Source organism: Peromyscus californicus, unplaced genomic scaffold (assembly GCF_007827085.1).
Source record: "Peromyscus californicus insignis strain IS unplaced genomic scaffold, ASM782708v3 Scaffold_13__1_contigs__length_99412109, whole genome shotgun sequence".
In the NCBI taxonomy this organism is placed as follows: Eukaryota; Metazoa; Chordata; class Mammalia; order Rodentia; family Cricetidae; genus Peromyscus; species Peromyscus californicus.
Window position 1 is genome coordinate 17252813 of NW_026294424.1, and position 23027 is coordinate 17275839.

Genomic DNA, 23027 nt, shown 5'->3' on the forward strand with positions numbered 1-23027 from the left:
CTCCTCTGCTGTCTAAATTCTACATTTGTATTTCCCAAGATGCTACGCAAAATGCAAAACAGCAGCTAAAATTAGAAACCAAGGTGCTGACAAGGCTCCTTTGTGTGGAGAAGGCAGACAATGTGGTGAGGAAGGATGGGCTCAGAGCTGTCCAAACAGCATGTAAAGAGGAGGGGGCCGGGCGGGTAGCTGCAGACTAGCCAGTTTTATACTTCCAGGGCACCGTGTGATGTTTTCGTTCCTTAAAAGCTCCCCCGTCCTTACTCATCACAGCTCAGTCTTTGTGAAATGCAGTCAAGTTTCTTACAATTATCCAAGGTAGAGTTAGTCTTGGTCCCTGCACAGCTGGCTGACAGGGACTGTCAAAGGGAAGGTAAGCTGCAATTTTAAATGATACATCTGAAAACCTTTGAACAAAGTGTTGAGTCTGTTTAAGACTAAGGAGCTCACGATAGCAGGCTGGCCCATCCTTCAGGTTTACTGGATGTGAGTGTAAAGCCTTACAGAAGGAGTAAATGTAATAATGCCTGGGATTTATAGGGCATTTTCCTCACAAAACTTGTTTTCTCTCTGGGCAGACTAACCAGCTCAAGTTGGAACCATGCAAACATTTCATTATGGCTGAGCAAGTATTATAGGCAATGGCAACCAACACTGAAAATCTACTGAGAGAAGTACATAGCTGTCTCTCAGGGCAGCCTTGTTGGTAAGCAAGCGGAGCATCACTGAGGTCAAGGACACGTGGTTTTAACAGCTGCCTCCTCCCTCCCTCCTGTCATAGGGGCTATTGAGAAAGTGAGATTGACTGTGTGGCCAAACTACAATTTACAGACATGCAGATCCTGACCAGTTGACATCTTCTTTCTGGTGGTGTGGAGATTGAATCCAGGACTTTGAACATGCTAGGTGTGGAATCTGAATAAAAATGGCCTCTTAGACTCAGGGAGTGCTATTATTGGAGGTGTGACCTAGTTGGAGTAGGTATGGCCCTGTTGGAGGAATTGTGTCACAGGGCTTTGAGGTTTCAGAAGCTCAAGCCAGGCCCAGTATCACTCTCACTTCCTGCTGCCTGCTGATCCAGATGTAGAACTCTCAGCTCCTTCTTCAGCACATGTTTGCCTGCATGCCACTTTGTCCTGCCAGAATGATAATGGATTAAACCTCTGAACCTGTAAGCTGGCCACAATTAAATGTTTTCTTTTATAAGAGTAGCTGTAGTCATGGTGTCTCTTCACAGCAATAGAACACTGACAAGGACACTGGACAAGTGTTCTACATTCACAGCCCTAGTAGGCTTCTCATTCTTCTCCTCCCAGCCACTCACTCCTCCAATGCAGGAAGGAGCACATGGGAGTCCCAAAGCATGTCTTTGTTCTCAGTCATCGCATGTAGCTGTTAAAAGCAAACCTACGCTTTGGTGTGGGCCATGTGCCTCCTGGACTAGTCTATGGCCCCTGCAATGGGGGTGATAAATGATTCCCACATCCACTGAGTGTTCAGATCCCCACCCTGCAGCACCTGAGGAGTGCAGTACCCAGGGAAAGAGCAGCCCGGCTCACACAGAGAAAGCAGAGGTTCTCAGAAGACAAGCAACCTTCCCGCTGTTTGTACTCAGTTCTCCCTAGCTGCTTCCCCAACAGTCTTTCTCCCAGCCCAAGGTGTGCACAAATGGGAAGAAACTATGGGCTGCCACTTTGGGACGCCAGAGAAACTAGGGCCCAGGCTCTGGCTGTGCCAGCCTCCCTCCTGCCTGGGGTTCTCCTCCTTGTCCTCTGGAAGATCAGCAGGACCTACTAGGAAACTTGAACCTGACCAGATTGATGTGGACATGGTTAGAGAAATGTCCAAATAAACTTTGTATAGTTCTGCTTTCTGACTCTCATTCCAAAGTCAAGGGGAAAATGTCTGCATGAAACACTCAAGCATGGCTAAGAATATAGTGGTATTATTATTAGAGCTACAGAGAGGGAGTCATGCCGTCTCTGGGCAGGGCTGGGGTGGGCCGTGTGGGAGGCAGCTGTCAACAGCTGCCGGGATGAAGCTTGTTTATCGTCAGCAGCCCGGGATCAGAGATTAAGGCAGGCTGGGCCTCCAGATCACACCAGCCTCACTGCAGACTGGCTGCTGCTCAGAGTGCCTCAGGCCGGGTCTTCACTAGGGATGACTAAACCAACATGGAAACACAGGAGGCCTCAGACAGCTGGGCAGCTTCCCAGGGGGCCAGACAACCACACACTCCCCATATAACAGGATAGCATAGAATGCCCACTCCAACAGATGGAGCTGAGCACCAGAACCAGCTGCAAATACCACACAAGTGCCAGTCACGTCCAACACTTTAATCACTCACCAAACATCCTGAAAAACCCTAGCGTGGCGCTGGTAACAAGGCAGCCACCAAAACAGTCCTGACCCCAGCTCTCATGTAGTTCACAGAAAAGTTCACTGCAATGTCGCAAGTGTTAGGGAAAGTTCCAGGTGCCATGCACACAAAAAAATCTAAAACGACGGAGTTTACTGCCTGACAGTGAACTACCCCTGAGAGATACTGTGGAGTTCATGTTATTAGGATCTCAAAAGATGTCTGCCTAAGGCCATCATGGCTTTTTCCTTTCAGTTAATTAAATCTTTACTTAAACAACTGCCCTTTCTGGCTCATGTTTTATTTCACTTTCAGGTTCTGGAAGTGAGATAGACGCCTTCAAGCACTGAGACCATTATAATTACGACCTGGCTGTCTACACTTAGCTTGACTCTTCCCTTGACAATGATATTCAGCAGGAGCCTCTTCTCAGGGAGGTCCAGCCCTCTGTGGCATTTATATCACAGGGGTTTGGTTAGGCACTCTCAACCCCTAGCACTTCATAAACTTTTTCCTGAGGACACTCAAACATGGCTTTCCCCCTCAGAAAGGGCACTGATGATGTATGTGCCAAAGTACAGTTTCTCCCCAAGTTCAGCTTGGGAAACCAATGAGCTTGTTTGGCTCTCACAGAGCACAGGTAAGGGTTCCTTACCCTCCTCCCACCCCGCTCAGAGCGCCCACACTACCCAAGTCTGCCCGCAGCAAGGATGGCATGGCTGCTTCTCCACAGCTGCACAGATGGGATCTTCAGTTAGCTCTCTAGCACCTTCCAAAAACAAGTGTGGATGGGGCAGCACTGCATTCAGCTGGTAGGATGTGTAGGTAGGAATGGATGGATGCCCACACAAGACCCAATAACAGTTTCTGCAGCTGTTCAGGTGATGGCTGTTACGCTTAGTGGTTATCATTCTACAACATCTGGGTAGAATAAATGATGGGCTGGGCCTGCTGGCACAAGCCTGATTGCAATTCCAGATACTTGGGAAGTTGAGGCAGGAAGATTGCAAGTTCAAGGCCAGTTTGAGAACCTTAGTGAGACCTTGTCTTGCCCTTGACACCATGGTACGTGCACACAAATACACTAAATAAATGCTATTTTTTAAAACAGGGTCTCACTATGTAGCCCTGACTGCCCTGCAATTCACTGTGTAGATCAGGTTGGCCTTGAATTCACAGAGATCTGCCTACTGGGACTAAAGTTGTGCACATCACACCCAGAAGGTAAATGTAATTTTTTTTTTTTTTTCGAGACAGGGTTTCTCTGTGTAGCTTTGCGCCTTTCCTGAAACTCACTTGGTAGTCCAGGCTGGCCTCGAACTCACAGAGATCTGCCTGGCTCTGCCTCCCGAGTGCTGGGATTAAAGGCGTGCGCCACCACCGCCCGGCGTAATTTTTTTTTTTTTTTTTTTTAATTAATAGAAGGCTGAAAAGTTCTGCCAGCTTCTCTGTCAGTGTGGCAACCACAGCGACTGCAGGTCTGACGACATTGTCTTCTGATCACAATGTTCCCACTCCTTTCACCCGAACCCAAACGGCTTCTCACAAGGACAGTTGCTCACGAGGTCCCAAAGGGCCAGCTCCTCATTCTCTTCCTCCCTCTGCTTCTAGGCTCTCCTGGCTTACTGTGGCTCATTGACACAGTCGTGCAGCACACTGTGACTACTCTCTCCTCAGAGGGTTCACAGGGTCCCTTTCTGTCTCCACTCACCACGCCCTCACTCTCTCACAGACTGGCAGTGGTTGCATCCCTGACACAACCCTTGTCTTCTCTGGGCTGTGCTCATCTTCCTGAGTGCCTCTATCCAACACACTGTACGCCTGCCATGTGCCTCCAAAAGGCTTCAAATTTAAAAAGTACCCAGGCTTCCTAAAATAATAAAACATAAATAGCAGCAGGGAAGAAGTACAATCCACAGCACACTTAGGGGCAGCCACCTAACCTCACAGGAGACCTGGCCAAAGTAACTGCAGAGAGTTGGGAGTGGTCACACGCAACCGAAATCCTAGCCTAGGATCATAGATTTGAGGCCAGCATGCACTACAGAGTAAGACCTGTCTCAGAACAAACAAAAGCAAACAAGCATACAAAACACAGTAAGTGATATTGGGGGCGGGGCAGAAAAAACCCCTTGTCTCCTCAGGGACTATTATGTCCTTAGCACTTTTGACAGCATGGTGGTCTTTAGTCCCAGCACTCGAGAGGCAGAGGCAGGTGGATCTCTGTGAATTCGAGGCCAGCCTGGTCTATATAGTGAATTCCAGCCAGGGCTATGTAGTGAGACTCTGGAGAAAGGAATCAAGAAACGGATGGAGAGAGAGGGAGGGAGGTATGGAAGGAGGGAGAGAGAGACAGAGAGACTGAGATTCAAAATAGAATTTATTCTTTGGAAAGAAGGAAAATGGGATTTGGGTGAGATACCAAGAGGACATGAACTTTATCAGTAATATTTTACTTATTTTTTATACAAAACAATCTGAAGCAAATAGGATAAAGTAGAATTATTTATTCTTTTGTTTTGTTTTATTTTGTTTTGTTTTGTTTTGGAGCTGAGGACCAAACCCAGGACCTTGTGCTTGCTAGGCAAGCGCTCTACCACTGAGCTAAGTCCCCAACCCCAAATTATTTATTCATTAAGGATATTGGGCACATGAGTGTTTATTGTATCTCACCATTTGTTTTCTAGGATACAAACAGAAAACTAAAAAGGAAGTCTGAAACATATGCCAATGTTAAGATGATTATTAGGTAGGTGTGTCTGTCAGATGTATTAGTTTCTGTTTCTATGATAAAGTAAGGAGAGAATCAACTATAGAAAGAGGAGGTTCATTTCAGCTCACAGTTTTGGAGCTCTGTGGAGAGGAAGAGTGTCATGGTGGGGACACATAGGAAAGCTGTTCATTTCATGATTTGTATACAAATAAGAAACCAGAGTTATAGAATCTTCCCAAGGCTGTAGCTTAAGAGTTGAACATGTCTTATTATACTGGGACTCTGGGAAGAGACAAATCCTACTTGTATCTTAGGGATCTTGAATGCAAGCCTGAAGAAATCACTTATTTAGAGTCAAAACAAATGTCAGTCTTCTTTTGTAAACATAAAAGCAGGTCTGGGTATTGTGCATTGTCCATTCATCTCCTCTGCCACTGCCTCTGCATGGCTGGCAGTATGAACACCAGGACACCATGATCAGTGAGAGGCCAGCTAACCTGGTACCTGACAGTGGTCACCCCACACTCTTAGGTGACCTCTCACTAGGCCGCAGTCACTAGATCTTGGAATGAGGATGGAGAAAAGAAGTTTCTTAACAAATTCAAGAATAAGTCCTCCAAACTGTCTAACAGAATGGTGCTTGCATTCTGCATCAGATGCTCTGAGTTTCTATTTTTAGAACATGCTCCAGAGTTTTATGGGTCCCCTGACTGAGGCTGTTCTCCAGGTTGCAATACAAAGAGGCTGCGCCAAGGTCTGAACACATGTCCTGGGTCAGGCTACATAACCACATTTCATAACCACATACTCTCCGAACAAACCCACCTTTGATTGAATAATCTGTGGGCATTATTTTTATATTCTTAATAGCTTTATCTTTGATCTTGTGTTTTGTAAGTGAATTCTGATGTGTGTACAGGTGTGTGAGATAAAGAGACAAGCTAGTGTGCTAACATGGTCTCAGTCCATGGACACAGTGGACAGTGTGGTGACATGGTCTCAGTCCATGGACACAGTGGACAGTGTGGTGACATGGTCTCAGTCCATGGACACAGTGGACAGTGTGGTGACATGGTCTCAGTCCATGGACACAGTGGACAGTGTGGTGACATGCAGCTAGGACCAGACTAGAATCCCAACTAGTGATAGGATGGGGGACAGTAGTAGCCTCCCACAGGCCCCAGGAAAGGGGAAAGTTTCTGTGGAAGTTTCCAGGCTGCAGAGGGAAGCAACGTGCCTCTCGGGAGTCTATCCTAGCCTGATCTACACAAATAATGACTCTCAGGTCTGAAATGTGAACAAGGGGATAGAAACTGCCAGAGTTCTGTGTGTGTGTGTGTATGTGTGTGTGTGTGTGTGTGTGTGTGTGTGTGTGTGTGTGTGTGTGTGTGTGTATGTGTGTGTTGGGGGAGGGAGGCAGCTGTGAGCTCTCATTGGTTAATTACTACAAAATAAAAACATATGCACAGACATTGTAACAACTCTATGGGAGTTACTAGAGTCCTCCAAAGACTTTAGACTTTATGGTTTGGGAAACTGGTACAGCATCATATTGCTAATATCCATAGGCTTAGAAAGGGAAGTTAAAGAACATTATTGTCATATGAAGCTTAACATGAGCAAATTTAGCAAGAAATACAATCTAAAAGCCAAGGCAGTGGCAGCCTCAGGAAAGAGAACCGTGAGCTCAAGGCCGACGTCGACAACCTAGTGAGACCCTACCTAAAAATAAAACTAAAATTAATTTATGTCATAGAAGATAAAGCAATTGTGCATAAGCAGGCATCTTTAATTATATACGAATTGTGCATCCTTTTTTCTTTCTTTCTCTCTGTTTTGGAAAACATCATACATGAATTCAGTATGCCATGGTCCCACTCTGTAGCCCAGACTGGATTTGCATTCACAATTTAAAGGTGTGAGCCACTACAGCCAGCCACTCTCCTGTATTTCTTATAAGAAATACCAGAAAAAATATGAAAACTCCATCTTATACATTTATAATTAAAATTAAACTCAGATTTCCATGTACCTAATCACTAGCTCTAGGTGAACTAAAATTTTTATTTTGAAATAATTTATCAGCAATTCAGCCAAATGACACTCCCAGCCTTGAAACTTGACAGCTCCAGCCTTGGCTGTATTGACAGACAGATCCTTCTTAAAAATTGTCAAAAAAAATCATTTGAGATCTTGCATTTGTCAGGAGTAACTAATATCACTTTCAATTATGTCAATTGAAAAGAGAGCTGCTAAAATAAAAAGTATGACAGTGAATTTTTTAAAAAAGCAAGCCAGAAAAGCCTGATAATCAAGATAACACATTCTTATAAGTTATGTGATTGAGTTTTTGCTTTTCTAAGTATATTTTACTCATATAACATTATTCTTATTACATTTTAAAATAAGATTTTTTTTGTGGAGATGATACCTTTAGCTGAAATTTTCTTGCCTAATATTTGAACAATGGCCCCTTTTCATTTTGTGCTGGGCCCTGCAAATTACGGAGCTAGGCCACACTCTCTACTGTTTTCCAGAAGTGGCCCAGCTGTCATGCTCCCTTTGCAAAGAAGATCAGGCATCCACAAGGCAGCTGGTCTTAGTAAAAGGGCTCATTCAGAGATGGACTTGGTATACTCACTGTACCCACCCACAGCTGAGCAAAGGCAAAACCAACACAGAAGGCTGGTCTCAGGTTTCCATCATGACCTCAGTGGAGCTGGCCGCCTTCTACGATGACTCTGCAGAGTCTTGGTGGAGAGGATCACTCTAGACCCTGTCTTTGTCCATATCTGCACTCCTTTGAAGATATACCATAGACAAAGACTGAATTCTCAAGGAGGAGACCTAGGACAGGACACACTGAGACTCAAACAGCTGTTTCTCAACCTGAACCCTGTGTGGTGATTCCTGATCTGACGCCTCGGGGCTAATGTGTCAAAGCGGTCAGGATCTTGGCAATGAATAAAAATCCTGTAAGTATATGAGGATTAATCAAAGGGAAGACAGTGTCAGAGCTGGGAGCTAGGGGACCAAAGCTGCCCCAAGTGTTGATTATCTGTTGATTTCAGAACAAAGCAGAACAAGCAGGGCCAGAGAAACAAGACTAGATAGTTTCATTCCATTCCATATCCTTAGCAACTTTCATAAAAATACTAATAGGATTGTATTCACATCACCTACCACGAAATCCTTCTCCAACTTGTCCTACCATACAGTTTGACAGCTGGATCGTTTCCTATACCATTTTCTGTTTCTGTGTGGTTATCAAGAGCTCCTTGAACACAAACCGAATCCTTTTCTTCCTGCATCCTCCCAACACCAAGAACAACAATGTACCTGAGCACTTATAACCTCAGTTCCCATCCATTATGTCGTCTCTCCTCATAATAACCCATCAAGCCATGATAATTCCCATTTTACAGAGGAGACTGGAGGCTCAGAAAGGTCACTGACAGTTCCATGGCTGCTAACAGGCAGAGTTGGAACCCAACCAGAAACCTGTGAGTCCATTCTGCTCACCTCCATTTAGGGCACCAACTCTGGAATGACAAGCTTCACTCCAGAATCACCCTTTTTGCATGTGGTTTCTGCCCGCTGCCTTCTGAATTTCAGAGAATATGGTATCCTAAGCCCCAGGACATTTTTCATCAGACTCAAGCTTCTTTCCTCAATCCAAAGGTCAGTTAGGCCCCAGACCCTTCCCCCAAAACATCGTCATCATCAACAACAACAAAAACACAGGTTATGGCCATCACTCTTGGTGCTTACTATATCAAAGTAGTAAGACCCTGTTACTGAAGACACAGCACACTTTGGTTCCAGCACACTAGAACTGACCTGGAAACAACCCCCCATACACACTCAGACAGTGTTGCCTAAGGTTTCATAGTGCCAGAAGGTGCTACATAAACTGTGGGAGGAGGAAAGTTATCAACGGTATTACCCATTAGTGGACTTTGCATTCTATAACACTGACAGGCAAGATGTGCCTACTGGTACAACAGTGGCATGACTCTTACATAACCAACTACTTTGTGATTGGACTTGAGGCCTGCTTCACAGGAGGGAATTCATGTCTGGTGTTATAAACCTGTTGAAAAGCCCATAGGTCATAGGGTGGAGGGGTGGACCTGCTACTGTTTTTTTTCTAAATGGGTATGTTGGGTGAACTCTCAGCTTTGGTTAAAGAAGCTTCATTTTGCAGTAAGTATCAGTCTAAGGGCTGAGAGTAAGTGACTATTGAGTGCTCATCCCTAGATGAGACATCTACACCAGTCCCCACCATTTCAAGGCTCAGTCACATCAAAGAAAAGGGAGGGGGCAGAACGAATGGAAGAGCCTCACCAGGTGGGGAGGGCACTATAAATGCTGTCTTCTGGACATAGCATGGCCATTGCAGTCATCAACTCATAGCTATGGCCTACTGGCACCCAATCAGGTCAGTCAACACTCCGGTGTGGATCGGGGAGGGGTCTTGAGGCTCCATCCTAACCATATTAGTCAACGGCTGCTTAGGTATGGAGAGTCGTTTTTTTTTCCTTCATGGACTATGGCTGATGGTAGGTCGCTTATGCTTCTGTGGATGGCCACACACCCATGTGCATGCAGACTGCACAAATTGTTCTCAGTTGGCTACTAGAGAAAAATAAGGAGGAAGAGGAGTAGGTGATGGCATAGGGTGAGAGAGGGAAGTGTTGGGGTGGCTTGGGGAAGTGGGAGGGAGAAGTTGGAGGTAATGACCAAGGTACATTGTATACATGTGTGAAATGGCAAAGCAGTTTGGAACTGCTCTAAAAAAATAAAATATGGAGTTCCTCCTGGTCTACAAAGTGAGTTCCAGGACAGTCAGAGATGTTACACAGAGAAATCCTGTCTCAAAAAGTCAAAATAAAGTAAAATAGGGAAAAAAGAGCATAAAACCCTAGAAGCTAGGAAGAAAAACACTAAAAACCAAGCAATAGTAATCCAAAATTCAGATTAATAAAACACATAATAAACAAACTTCAAAAACAAATAAAATTTTGAAATGCTAGTGCATCAATAATTCCTATAGTCAATTTTACATTCAGCATCAGTCTAAGTACTAAGTGACTATTGTGTCCCTAAATGAGGCATCTATACCAGCCCCACCACTCCAAGGCTCAGGGAACATCAGAGAAAAGAGGGCAGAAAGAATAAGAAATGGGAGTCAGAGTACCTAAGGAAACACCATAATGATAGAAATATAAATGACTAACAGAAAAAAGTAAGAAAAATCTCACTATGAATAGAGAAATACAATTAAGTATTAAAGATTGTCTGTTCATGAGATTGGCATGACCTAGGAGTTTGGAGGGCAATGAGAGCATGTCAAGTTTTAAAATGTGTGTGCTTTTATAAAAATATATTTATTATTTTATTTCACATTTATGAGTGTGCTGTCTGCACATAAGTATGTGCACCACATGTGTTCCTGCTGTCCAGGGAAGTCAGAAAGTGGCATCTGATCCCTTGGAACTGGGGTACCGAGTTTGTGAGTTGCTTTGTAGTTACTAGGAACAGGATCAGGGTCCTCTGTAAGAGAAGCAATGCTCTTAGCCATTGCCTGGCATTTATACAATTTTTTTGTTTGTTTGTTTTTTTCGAGACAGGGTTTCTCTGTGTAGCTTTGCGCCTTTCCTGGAACTCACTTGGTAGCCCAGGTTGGCCTCGAACTCACCGAGATCCGCCTGCCTCTGCCTCCCGAGTGCTGGGATTAAAGGCGTGCGCCACCACCGCCCAGCTCATTTATACAATTTTAACGTGAAAAGGGGCTTGTGGCTGTTCAAAGACACACTGCCTTCTCTTCAGTGGTCTAAGAAGCTGGGCTGGTGGGGACTGCACAGACCAGAAAAATGACAAACCCGCTCCCCCAGATGCTCATCTCTCCCTTCAGTCTGGACTTTTGCTGAAAAAAAAACTCATTTCCGGGATCTGTTTGTCTGAATAGGGTCATTTTTCTTTTGTCTCCTTATAACTGCGTTGGTCACAGGTGCACCAGGATTCTTCTAGTAAGTTCCAAGAATAAATGATAGATACTCTTCGGGTCAGGCTTCCGGAGGAAAACGAGACTCTCAGACATTAGCCATTGTGAAGACAAGGTTGAGCAGAGAGAGAAGCTGGTCTGTGATGCTGCCATGGGAATTCTACAGGAGCTCTGGACCTGAAAGGACCCTTCAGAAATTCCCCTAGACAAGGAAAGGATGTGGTCCTGTGAACCTTCACAAGGACCTGTCGTTTTATTCTGGGAAAAGGCTGTAACTTTGGCTGTCTGGACTTCTGCTGAGGGACCATCCTGGGAGAGACATGGCTGTGGCTATCACTAACTTTCCATATGGTGGCAGCAGGCCAATGAACGCCTTCGGTCCTGAAGGGAGCTGGGGAAAGCACTCCATGTCCAGACGAGTCTGGACACAAGTAAGCGTTCATGTGCAAAAAAAGTGGAAATAATGAGCAAGCATGAGGTCAGGTCTCTGTTCACAGTCCAAGACATTGTAAGGTTTTCAGGTATATCCTGGGAGTCAGTCAATATGGAAGCAAGGACCTGAACAGTCAGACCCAGGCCTTTCCTACCTGGTCTACCTACTCAACTCCCTCTATAGGATTCACAATGCTATATTTAATGGAGGGAAATTCTTAGTTATTGAGGAGGGAAATGTTTTAACCACAAACAGCTATGTTTTGTTCTTAAATGCCAGGGTAATTATCCCATTTTAAGTTACCTATCCATAAAGAACCTGATTACAGTAAATCAGGTTCATTGCTTGAAAAGCAGAAATGAGAACACCAAGCCTACGCTGCTGATAACATCTCAGCTGTCTAATAAAGCCTAGTGGCACTTTCCATTCCTGTCCTGTCATTCTGTTTCATTTAGCTTCTCTGCGTTAGGTCCACATTCCATAGAGGGCTAGTGGCTGTCATCATCCTGAACACTGAGCCCAGAATGATCCACTGGTTACAAGAATAGAAATGTTTATTCTTATGCTATTCCCCTTCACAAAGAAATTACTCTCCCAGGAACTCTGAGAAAGCCTGCATGTGATGGTGGGCATGACTAGCCTCCAGCTGAGGCAGGTGAACCATAAACTCAAAGTCAGCTAGTGAGAATCTAGCTTAAGGGTTGGGGGATGTTAGGTTAAGCACCATATTTGGGCATGTCTGTGAGTGTGTTTTGGGATGACATTGGCATTTGAAGCAGTGCAGGTAAAGCAGAGCCTCCCGGTGCCAGCAAGCATTATCTGACCCCCACATTGAATATAAAGAGGCAGAAAAAGCAGGAACTTCCCGTTTGCTTCATGCCCACTTCAAACTTACGGGAAAAATATTGGTGGTAGGGTTTACACATGAGCTCCTAGTCTTGAGGCCTTAGACTTAAACTAGAATTACAACATTGACTTTCCTAGGTCAACCGAGACAGCTGATTGCTGTGGGATGTTCTGTATGGCAAATGTGTTGCTGATTAGTCAATAAATAAAACACTGATTGGCCATTGGCTAGGCAGGAAGTGTAGGCGGGACAAGGAAGAGAATAAAGCTGGGAAGTGGAAGGCTGAGTGAGAGAGACAATGCCAGCCGCCATGATGACAAACAGCATGTGAAGATACCGGTAAGCCACGAGCCATGTGGCAAGGTATAAATTTATAGAAATGGATTAATTTAAGCTGTAAGAACAGTTAGCAAGAAGCCTGCCACGGCCATACAGTTTGTAACCAATATAAGTCTCTGTGTTTACTTGGTCGGGTCTGAGTGGCTGTGGGACTGGCAGGTGAGAGAGATTTGTCCTGACTGTGGGCCAGGCAGGAAAACTCACCAGACTTCTGAGTTCCCATAATGCTATAAATCAATTCCCACAGTACTATTCACTCTATCTATTATCTATGGTTGCTTGATCACTACTGTGGGATGATGCTCTTGTACACTGTAAAGATTTGTAACTTGAATTGGTTTAATAAAATGACTGGCCAGTAGCCAGGTAGGAAGTATAGGTGGGGTGACCGGACTAGGAGAATTCTGGGAAGAGGAAGGGTGGGGTCAGGAGTTGCCAGCCAGATGCAGAGGAAGCATGATGAGAATGCCGTTTTGAGAAAAGGTACCAAGTCACGTGGCTAAATATAGATAAGAATTATGGGTTAATTTATGTGTAAGAGCTAGTTAGCAATAAGCCTGAGTTACCGACTGAGCATTTATAAGTAATATTAAGCCTCCAAGTCAATTATTTGTGAAGTGGCTGCCAGGTATTTGGGAACAGGCAGGCAGGAGAGAAACTTCTGCCTACAGATCACTCTGTCTGTCTGTCTGTCTATCTAGATTCGATTGGTCACTTGTTTCTGAAGAACTCTTACTAATACAAATTTTGTTTAGACCTAATATTTCTTATTTGGCAATTCTAAATTTTCGTGGTTGGGAGAAAAGACAAAAGAATCTGATAGCTTTAAGGTTTCAAAGTTAAGGAGGAATTCCAAGAGCATAGTACTCAAAAAATCCTCCCTTTATCAAATTCTTACTGTCTGGTAGGTCCTGGAGCCAAGACCCTAACATGCTTTGTCTCCTTTAAGCCTCACACCTGGGTTAGGGTGTCGGCTTAGTGGGTAGAGTACACAATCCAGAAACAGAAGACGTCGAGTTACGATCCCCGGGACCCAGTTCTTACAAGCCAGTGCAGTGTGCATGTGTGACCCAAGAACTGTGGGGTAGAAGAGCAGGGTCCCATGGGCCCACTAGCCAGCCAGGCTAGCCTAAAAGGCAAGCTACAGGTTCAATGAGAGACCCTCTCTCAAAAGAATCAGGTGGAGCAATGACCGAGGGAAGACATCGTGACATCAGCTTCCTGCCTCCACACTTGCCCACCCAGGTGAGTGCATCTGTTAACATGCACACTAACACAAATAAACAAACCTCACACCTCTGAGGTGAGTACTAATACCAAATATTATTTGTTTCACAGATGAGGAAACAGATTTTGATGGGTAATTTACTTGAATTCACAGAGTTACCAAGTAATACAGAAAGGCTTCAGTCCCTGTCTGGCTGGTTCTAAAACCACCAAGAAGGAAAATGGCTAGTAAAGACATAAAAAGGCAGCCAGAACACAGAAACCACACACCACCACACCATGGTACTAACCCAGCTGAGTATGTGTTTTTAGTACAAGCTAGTATCATGATAATCTAACTAGTTAAAGTAAAACTAGTTAAGAAGAGGCCAGATGTGTTGGTACACTCCAGTAATCTACCACTTGGTAGGCTGAGGCAGCCTGGGCATGTAAGGAAGTTCAGGGACAGCCTAAGAGATACACACTAAGGCACTGTCTCAACAAGAGATGGGACTATACACATCATCCATCAATGGTGGGATGCCACCCAACATATGTGAGTCCTGGCTTTGACCTCTAGCACAGCAAAGGGGAAACAAGATATGGAGAAGCATGACAGTCAGCTGGCAAGAAGACGGGCTTCAGGTCGTCCATGCAGTGCAGTACTCCCTAACCGAGGTGCTGGGGACGGCAGCGTGTCATAGCGAGAAGGGTAGGACCTTCCGTATCCTGTAACTGTATAAAATAAATTTTAAATGTTTAAGTGAGCTAATAATACCCAACCAGAGCATTTTAACTTATTGATGTCAATGTTTAATTTGATCCTTACTCTTGAGACACGGTGTGGATTAAAAATAGAAAGAGCACATTAATAACTATTAATTATGGTGGTAGTCCTTATGGGGGACTTATAAAGACTTACGGGGGAAGACTACCTGCCAGCGTTTTAGTCTGCTCTCCCCACAAGTGCAGCTGCTGTTTTACTGCCAGACGCCTTGGTCAGTTGAGGCAGGAGGAGAGTCAGGCAAGCTGCCACTCTGTTGCAGGTGTCTCTCCTGTTCCCTCACCCTTTGGTTGTTTGATCAGTTTCTTTTGTTCTCACTCAGCTTTTACCTCCGGCTCTGAACAGCCTTCTCGCTTCCACAAGAGCAGGGTCACCTGACTAGAGCCCGTCGGTCCCTTGGCTCATCCCTAGTTCCTGTGAGCTACAAATACCCAGATTTATAATTCTAAGACATGACTCAGAAGGCTCAGGCCTTCTCACTGCACAAGGGGCAGCGGAGAAAGGAGTGTGGACACTGGGGAGTCCCTTCTTCCCTCCCTGCTTTCTGGAGTCGCTGCCCAGTAAGGCCTCAGCAGCCGACTGTCATGTAGTCCCTTAAAAGACCAGAGGTCCGGGAAGCTGTTACCGTCTTCTGTTCTTGTGTCCTGGAGGGTTCTGTGAGTACTCCCTGCCTAGGAAGCAATGGCATTTTTGTCCAGGTTGAGACCACTGTAAATCCATGTGAACATGTATTTACCTCTAACTTTAAAGGTGGCTACATGAAAAATCTAAAATGTGGCTCCTATTGTGGTAATAATTCCTTTTTTTTCTGGAAACTGAGTCTCACTTTGTAGCCCAGGCTGGCCTTGAATTTGGAGCACCCCTTCTGCCTCACCCTCCCAAGTGCAGGGTTCTAGGTGTGAGCCATCCCAGGCAGTTCACATTTCTATCAGCCAGCAGAATCTAGATCTATTGGTGAAATTATTAAGGCCACTCCACGTAGTTAAAAGGAGATTTATTTAATGGCGTAACTTACAAATTAAGGGATAGGTAGGTCGCGGAGTCTGGGGAAGGTGTATCACAGTCCAGCGGTGTTCTCTGGAGCTCTGCTCGGTCCACCTCCACTATCCAGGGTCCTACAATAGAGAGAGCGCCCGCTGATCCAGATCTTGGGTCCCCAGGCACCTCCCTTGGCCCCGCCTTGTAGGCGTGACAGTTGCCAAAGTCTCAATGGGGGTTGGAACTTCCAGATCAAAGCTGGAATGGCTACCCACTACATCTCCCCCTTTTTGTCTAAATAAGAAAGTTCTAACCTAATACAAGACTATATACAAAGGAATGGTTATCAAATATTGTCCAGGAATAATGAGGGATAATGACCTAGATAAGATGGAAGTACAACCAATGCAAACAATATCAAGCAAGAAACACATACTAAAGTTCAGAGAAGTATAGAGCATAGGTAAATGGCATGTTACAAAGATCATTCCAAAAGGTGTCCTATCCTAAAGAACCTGAATCTAATACTTAATATGTTCTATCTACTAAGTTGTAACTATAACTGCTAGTCTTCAACCCCATCAAAGACCTGAGAAGGAATATAATGGTACCTGAGAAATGGTAGATGGATGCAAGCAACTTTCGGGATTCTTGTGAGAGTAGACCGAGACAGCTGGCAGCCTGGACAGTCACCTAATGTTTCTCAGCATTGTTGGTGCATTCAAATTGGCTACAGGCCTAAAGTATCTGACAGACCATTTTCAGAAGCAGGAATTCTGAAAGACCATCTTACCCTGTCTTGGCAGAGTACAGTGGTCGCTTTCCTTGTGTCCCACTTGTCCAGAAAGGACAGCATTGCATTTGTACTGTCAGCCATTGAGGCAAGGGCAGTTCTTTGCCCAGTAGGCCATTTTGTGCCAAGAAGACAAACTTCCAAATGGAAATGTCTTAGAAGCCCAACATTCTCTCGGGATCAAATTGGTGCAGCCAGGAGCAATTATGTCTCACATCAACAGAATTCTAAGTTATTTAAATGCCATATTCTCTAGGTCTATGAAGTGTTTGAAGATTACCTGTCCATCTGACCTATGTATCTGTAAATCTGGATAACCTAACTAACGTAACTATGGAGATGACAAGCATAGGTGACTATAAATCTATAAGTCTTATCTACCGAAATAACCTAAGGACTAAGGCTTCACGTAAACAAGGTAAACAGTCTATAAACAAGTGTATGTTCCACCTCCATTATCCAGGGTCCCGCAATAGAGAGAGCGCCCGCTGATCCAGATCTCGGGTCCCCAGGCACCTCCCTTGGCCCCGCCTTGTAGGCGTGACAGTTGCCGAAGTCTCAATGGGGGTTGGAACTTCCAGATCAAAGCTGGAATGGCTACCCACTACATAGATCCTCTACTTTTCTGTGTCCAGCGGCTTGCCAACATGATTTTATTCAATCCACTGGGACCCTGGGCCCAGTACACAGCGGGGGCTGTGGCTACAGGGGTGAAGGGCCCAGAAAGGGAAAACACTGATGTAGCCTTCATTTCTGCCCCAAGGCTCCAGCCTTTGCTAAGCACAGCCGTAACAACTGGCAGTCTGGCAGTAGGGGCAGCTATGTAAACAGTCCCTAGAACTCAAGAGAAGCCAGAGATCCACAAAGGGCTCTGGAGAGACAGAGGAAGAAGCACTTATTGTCTGGGGAGCTTAGGAAGCACTCCCCAGAGATGTAACTTGTATTGGGGCTGGAGGATGAGAATTCACTGAGCCAGTGGAGGAAGGGCTTTCTAAGAGCTGGGGAAAGCACAGAGGTACCCGGAGGCAAGCAGGCTCCAGTCTAGAACCGCAGAGAGGTGGGTATGAGATGGAATGCTGGTAGTACAGGCTGGAGAGGGGTTGCCTGAAGCCTCACTAAATAAAGGGCATGCCATACTGTCCCAGCTGGGGTTACTATAGCTGTGATGAAACACCATGACCAAAAGCAAGTGGGGAGGAAAAGATTTATTTTGCTCATGGTTCCATATAACACTTTGTGGTGGTTTGAAAAAAAAATGGCCCCCAAAGAGACTGGCACAATTAGGAGGTGTGGCCTTGTTGGAGGAAGTGTGTCACTATGGAGGCAGGCTTTGAGGTCTCCTATGCTCAAGATACCGCTGGTCTCAGATCACTTCCTGTTGCCTACATAGCAAGATGTAGGACACTCAACTACTTCTCCAGCACCATGTCTGCCTGCATGCCACCATGTTGCAGCATGATGATAATGGACTAAACCTCCGAAACTTTAAGCCACCCCAATGAAATGTTTTCCTTTGTAAGAGTTGCTGTGGTCATGGTGTCTCTTCACAGCAATAGAAACCTGAACTAAGATACAGTTCATCAACAAAACAGTGAGGACAGAAACTCAAACATGGCAGGAACCAGGAGGCAGGAGCTGATGCAGAGGTCATGCCTTCATGCTGTTTATTGGCTTGCTTGTCATGGCTTGCTCAGCCTGTTTTCTTACACAACCCAGGACCACCAGCCCAGGGATGGCCTCACCCATAATGGGCTGGGCCCTCCCACATTAATCACTAATCAAGAAAATGCCCTACAGCTGGATCCCATGGAGACATTTTCTTAATTAAGGCTCCCTTCTCTCTGATGATTCTAGTTGTTGACATCAAACAAGCCAGTACACATACCATGCTAAAGGAGGGGACATTATCCTCTAGATAGTGACCCTGCAGAACCAGGGGAGAGGGAGATCACAACTGTACTCTAGGATAGTGCTAGAGCGGTGAGGATGCGCCACATAGTGGTGTGGACATCGGGGCTGCAGACTGGGGCCTTCAGAAGCTGCATGAGCAGAAAAAGGTAACTCATAGATGGGAGGTGTGGAAGCAAAGAGCTCTGGGCTGTCAGGGCTGCTGTTCTAGCAGATGCTTTTCTTTCTTTCCTTTCCTTTCTTCTTGTCTACAGTGTTCCCCAAGTAGGTCTCCCTTTACACTGGCCAGACTACCAGCTCCACTGTTGGCACAGGGAGACTTGAATTCTCATACCAGCTCAGTTTCCGAGTGTCTCCACCCACTGTGAAATGAGATCTTACCTCCCTCAAATAGTCACAGAGCCTTGGTACATGGGGCCCACAGCAGGCCTTTGCAGCCCAGACCTGCCAGTCCAGCACACTTCAGCAGCTCTGCTGATTGACCCTGTGGCACACATGTGGAATGCTGTAGCACATGGGGCCTCTACCTCCATGTTCTCAGCCTGTGTGTTGTGTCCTGCTCCTCAAACTAGACCAAACACAGAACCTCTTCCTTTTAGAACTAGCTTGGAGGTTTTTTCTTGGGGAGCTCTCTCTGGGGCCTTGAACCCACAGGCTCCTTCCCCTGAGACACAGCACACACCATCACCCTTTACAAATTCCTTCCAGCCAAGGAAACCATAATTACAGGAGGTGGAGGCAAAGAGATGAGTAATTCGATGGCAGAAACCCTGGTAGATGAATGAACAGCCCTGCAGGCAAATGCCTAGGTTCTCCAAGACTTCTGGCCACATGATGTGAGAAGGTCAAATGATTTTTCTAGATAGACTCTGAAAGTCCTGAGGAAGACTTGTGTCACGGGGGGGAAAGCCACATGGAAGTAAGAAAAACATAGCAGGAGATTTCTGCCCTTATTGTATTAATAATTCAGAACAAGCAGGCAGAGAGGCATCAAAACATTTGCAAGGAGCAACAAAGGAAGGCAACATAAAAGGCAAATGTGCATGAAATTAACCAAGGATTCACTGCGTCCTCACAATGAACTCTGTCTAGTCAGCTAGGAGAGACACAGTGAGTAGCAGGTGGCCTCTTCTTGTCTCTAGGTGAAGCTAGAGCCAGGTGAGGGTACACTCTGGGATGAAGTGGATTGACGGAGGGGATCAAATGACAAGTGGGAGAGGCATCTGGAACAGGCCTTCCCACTCTTCACTCTACTCACTCAGGAATTTTATTCAAATACAAATTTTGACTCAGTAGCTCTGGAGTAGAGTACAAGATACTATCATTTTTCTATGTTCCTGAATGTGGACTCTAATATTTTTCTTATTTCAGAGATTTTATTGAGATATTTTTGTAAGTTATACTACACATTAGGAATCTTATCTCCCACCACATAAGCTGCAAACTTTAAAACCCACTAGAGAAATCTCTTATTTCTTCAGATTGCTCTGTTGCTTGCTCTCCTGGAGTTTAGGGTTTGTTTTTTGTTTTATCCCCCCCTTCAGCTTCATTTTCTTCCTTAGATGGAGAATCCTACTCCTGACATGACTATCTACAGTCTGTTTAGGAGACTTTCCCAGAGGATCTAAGCAGCCAGAATGAGGCAAAGTCCACGTTCATCACACCTGACGAGACTCTCCTTTGCCAGTCAGTTCCTTTGCAAGCTGCACGTTCAGTTTCAAGCCTTGGGCTCATTTGCAGCAGACATCATTGCTTCCCTCCTCTAGACCTCGCTTAGGAAAACAAAGCTTTGTTTTTGATCCTTGGTTGTTATCCTGCTTCTTTCTGGAGACTTCTTTGGCTCCGGTAGCATATGCCATGGATTAAATTGCACTAGCTCCACCAGGTAATACAGAGGCAGGCGGATCGCTCAGTCTGAGGCCAGCCTGGTCTACAAAGTGAGTTCCAGGACAGCCAGGGCTACACAGAGAAACCCTGTCTTGAAAAATCAAAACAACAACAACAATTGCACTAACTCCTTAATCATCTCAGATTGTTTGTGGAATCCCTTCTTAAGGAGTGCGTATTGAGGACAATGTGAGCTGGAGCATTCAGGAGGGCTGAGATGTGAAGATAGGCCCTGGACAGTCAAGAGGGGATACTGAACAAGCAGGAAGGGTCATTTCAGGTGGAGTCCTAGACTGAGCAGAAGTGTGGAACACGGTTAGCTCACAGTGGTGGGAAACACTGGGCAGAAACCTGAGAAGGCCACCAGCAACCAGCAAGAACCAAATGATTGTGTTATGTGGGGCCTTGGGTGCTAGTTGTGATTAATTGATAAAGAAAATTAATTTATAATAGTGGGCTGGGATTGGTTCTTGAGTCCAAGTCTGCAGGCATGTTTCAGGAAAACAGAAAATAAGGAATAAGCACCCACAGGAGGAGAAACTAAAACAGAGCAGAGTTCTCTTCCGCCTGCAGGAAACTCACTTACCTTGGCTCTTTGAGACTGTCTCCCTTCCCTAGCCTCAGTCACAGACCTTTTTCTCTGGAACGCCTTTTAACAGAAAAGCTGCATCTCATGTGATCCAGCCATCATGTGATCCAGCCATGTGAGGAGAAAGCTTTCTCTGGTTCTGTGCCTCTTTCTTTCTCCCCATGATCTAGAAACAATTAACAGCACATGATGAAAGTGGAGGAGGGGAGACCCGCCTCAGTTTCCTACAGGCCAGTGAGCTCCAAATACGGCTGAATGGCTCTTGGGATCCGAGCCTGGTACGGGTGCAAATTAAAATCAAAACTATATAAACAGCAGCACAATCACACCATTCAGGAAGCCTTCATTAGCAGCCAGCCCTCCAGTGCCACAGCCCACAAAGACAACTTGCCTTTCTTTCCCCTGCTAACTAATTCCCAAACTGCTCAACAAAAGAATGCAAAGAACAAAGCAGTTCTAATTGATGAGGCTCTGGGGGAGAGGAGAGTGAGAGAGATTCATTTTATGTGTGCAAATCAAAAAGCAAATGTAGTGTGTCAGATCAGCTGAGAACAGGCCTTCTGCAGAAGCGCCAGGCTAACAATTCAACGGTTCCATCCACAAACCCAGGCTGCCCGGGGCCTGAGAACCAACTCCCCAAACGCTGTTGTGCATAAGGGGGCTCCACTGGCCCAGCAGGCCTACCGTGCAATGGCACAGAGTATGAGAGAAGCAGCTTCCATGCTGTATGCAGGTAACAGTTCATTTGGTGCCTAACTACGGAGCCCCATTGTCCTGGGCAGCGGTGAAAGACACGGTTTCCTCAAAACCCACCTCTTGCTGAATGTTCAGGCTCCAGGTGGGAACCTTTCTTCACAATCCACAGGACTTGTCTTTACCATTTTGTTGTGTAGACACTTTGCCTGCCTCTGAAGGAGCTACTGATTCTCCTCAGCATTGTCTCCCTGCACCCCACACCTGCTTCCTGGCCATAAGGATTCTGGCACCATTCCAGACTCCTCACACTTGTCTTCCTTCCATCCTTTACTCCTCTTTGTGTCTGGAATTCCTGCTCCCTCTTCCCTGCCCACCCACGAGCTCTGTGCCTCCATTGTAGGCCTTGGCTCCTCTTCTCAATGGCTACAGGGAGATGCACAGGAAAGTAACTATGGCATATATAGTTACATATATGTATTGGCAGAGAGGTCTTCACTGAGACTACAGCAATGGAACATTTAGTGGCCATTAAAACTTTCCCTTTTGTAGGGGGTAGCTGTTCTAGCTATGGCCTTGAAGTATCACCCCTAGTGAGGTAACAGGCAGCTGTTACACCTGCCTATGCCCTTGAAGTGCATGCCCCTGGGGCATGGCCACTCGGGATCCTTAAGACCTGGGATGCATGCAAACATGGCGCTCTCTTCGCTCCCTTGTGGGACTTGGATGCTGGGACAATCTCAGGTGGAAAAACAGCATGGGACAGTGCCTCATCCTTCCAGGATCCTGACATAATTCTTCTGTTTTGTCCAGTGAATTTTCCTTCCCTAATAAATTCCTTTGTCCTTGAAACAGACTCCATGGATTTCTTTTGGTGGTGGGTAGTAGGGGGAGGGAATGAGAGGAGAGGAAGGGAAACTTCAGTCGGGATGTTAAATAAACAAACAAACAAACGAACGAACTTCCCCTCTTTATTGCTAAGTGAGTCAGTTTTTTAATCAATAGAACAGACTGCGATTCTTGCATATAAACACCAATATGAGCTTCTGCCACTCATAAATTATGAAAACCAAAAGATCCAAAGGAAATCATGCTCTGCCTTGGCTCTCAGTGGTTCCCCAAAGTATCTCACATGCACGTGCCTGGTGGCCTCCCTCTCTTTCACCTTCTTTATACTTGCAGCCATACTGATCAGCTCTCAGGTGAAAGAGTTGGCGGCCAGAAGAGGTAAGACAAAAAGAAATGAGGAATTTCTTTTCTCTCCATAAGTGGGAATGTGATACTGTTCTTCTCCTTTGGGGAAGCTCCTGTCACTGACAGAATGCACTCTGTGGGTGAATGTGTGGCTGTGATGTACATAGGAATGTGGGGAACCATGGAGTTGGCCTGGCCTAGTTGCCTTGACAGGCATGCAGCATAGGTTTTTTAGGTTAGTGTCGGTAGCTCCTAGAGCACAATGTGCCTTCCGGATCCTGAGAGACAGACACA

General features: G+C 45.6%; 1 long non-coding RNA gene across 2 annotated transcripts in view; it reads right to left on the reverse strand.

Moving 5' to 3' along the window:
* LOC128108258 (uncharacterized) overlaps positions 1-21036 on the reverse strand; it is a 41928-nt gene extending 20892 nt beyond the window's left edge. For both annotated transcript variants that reach the window (XR_008217400.1, XR_008217399.1), the window contains exon 1: positions 20844-21036. This is a non-coding gene — a long non-coding RNA (uncharacterized LOC128108258). The remainder of the gene's footprint in view (positions 1-20843) is intronic.
* Between the last annotated feature and the right edge of the window lie 1991 nt (positions 21037-23027).